The 1,474-nt window shown below is 58.0% G+C and overlaps 1 protein-coding gene across 1 annotated transcript in view; it reads right to left on the reverse strand.

Annotated features, from left to right (window-relative positions):
* The window catches only part of LHPP (phospholysine phosphohistidine inorganic pyrophosphate phosphatase), a 75,336-nt gene that overhangs the window by 49,751 nt on the left and 24,111 nt on the right, over positions 1 to 1,474 (reverse strand). The gene's annotated exons all lie outside the window — the stretch shown is intronic.

A 1,474-nucleotide genomic window follows, 5' to 3' on the forward strand; every position in this document is an offset into this window, starting at 1 on the left:
GGGTGGGTCCAGGAGCTGCGGGCAGCGGGCGCCACGCCCAGCAGTGGCCTTTCTGGTTTGGGCTCTAAAAGCAGGTTCCCTCGTCCCTCCTGTGTGTGTGCCACCCAGGGCCTCTGCCCTCCTGGTGCCTGCGGGTCGCCGCTCAGTGCTGACGAGCTTCCAGAAGCCCCCGCCCCCGAGAGAGCAGTCGTCGCAAAACTGAACCGGCCCCTGACCAGGCGTCAAGACCCCACCGCCACCCAGAAGACAGGGCGGAGGGCACGCGGGAGGACTCCCCGAGGCCGTGGACACGCCACCTTCTCTCCACAACCTCAGGAGGAAAACACAGGAAGTGACGGATTCAAAAAGCACTGAGGATCCCGCTGACCAGCCCGAGCCGGTGTGGCTCAGTGGACAGAGTGCCGTGCCTGGGGCCTGTGGACCGAAGGGTCCCGGGTTCAATTCCGGTCAAGGGCATGTATCTCCCTTGCAGGCCCGATCGCCAGCCCCGGTCAGGGTGCGTGCGGGAGGTAGCCCATGGATGTCTCTCTCTCTCTGTCTCTCCCCGTCTCGTCCACTCTTTAAAAATCAACGTAATATCCTTGGGTGAGGATTAGGAAAACAAAAAAACAACAAACAAAAGGAATCACACTGACCAATCACAACGCAAGGCCCTCCTCTGACTCCGGATTCAAACAACCTGTAAGCCACACACGCACCCCTCAGACCACCGGGGAAACGGGAACAGTGGCGGGTATGGGGTGGCATTTAGGAAGGATCGTCGGCATCACTGGGTGTGGCGGTGGCATTATCTGTGTTTCTATAAAAAGAATCCCTGCCTTTTGGAGCCACGGAAATATTTACAGACGAAGTGACACGATCTCCGGGATTTGGCCGTGGATGCTCAGGTCGGGCGGGAGGAGGAGGGGAGGAAGAGGATGTTTACAGCGTCAAGCTCTTCCCCACAAGGTACTGATGAGGGACAAAGAGACACACCGTGGCTTTTCGGTGGAGAACCTGGCGACACCACCTCCAGTGAGGACCCAAGAGAACATCACCAATAACGGGCAGGGGCCCTCCCCCGTCTCCCGACGGGACGTCCCAGAGGGCATTGCTTCTGCGAGATTCCTGCCCAAAACGCGTCGCCTAAACCCCAAGGAGACATCAGGACAAACCAAACGGAGGGACAGTCTACACCACGCATGACAAACTCCCGCGAGTTTACACCGTAACTGGCCAGTGCTGTTCAGAAATGCCGCAGCCGCCCAGCCAGTGGGGCTCAGTGGCTGAGTGTTAGTTAACCCAGGAACCAGAAGGTCAGAGTTCGATTCCCGGTCGGGGCACAGGCCCGGGGTGTGGGCTTGATCCCCACTGTGGGGCGTGCAGGAGGCAGCCGATCCACGATTCTCTCTCATCATTGATGTTTCTGTCTCTCTCTCCCTCTCCCTTCCTCTCTGAAATCAATAGAAATATATTAAAAAACAACAAAAAAACC

Source organism: Myotis davidii, unplaced genomic scaffold (genome assembly GCF_000327345.1).
Source record: "Myotis davidii unplaced genomic scaffold, ASM32734v1 scaffold72, whole genome shotgun sequence".
NCBI lineage: Eukaryota > Metazoa > Chordata > Mammalia > Chiroptera > Vespertilionidae > Myotis > Myotis davidii.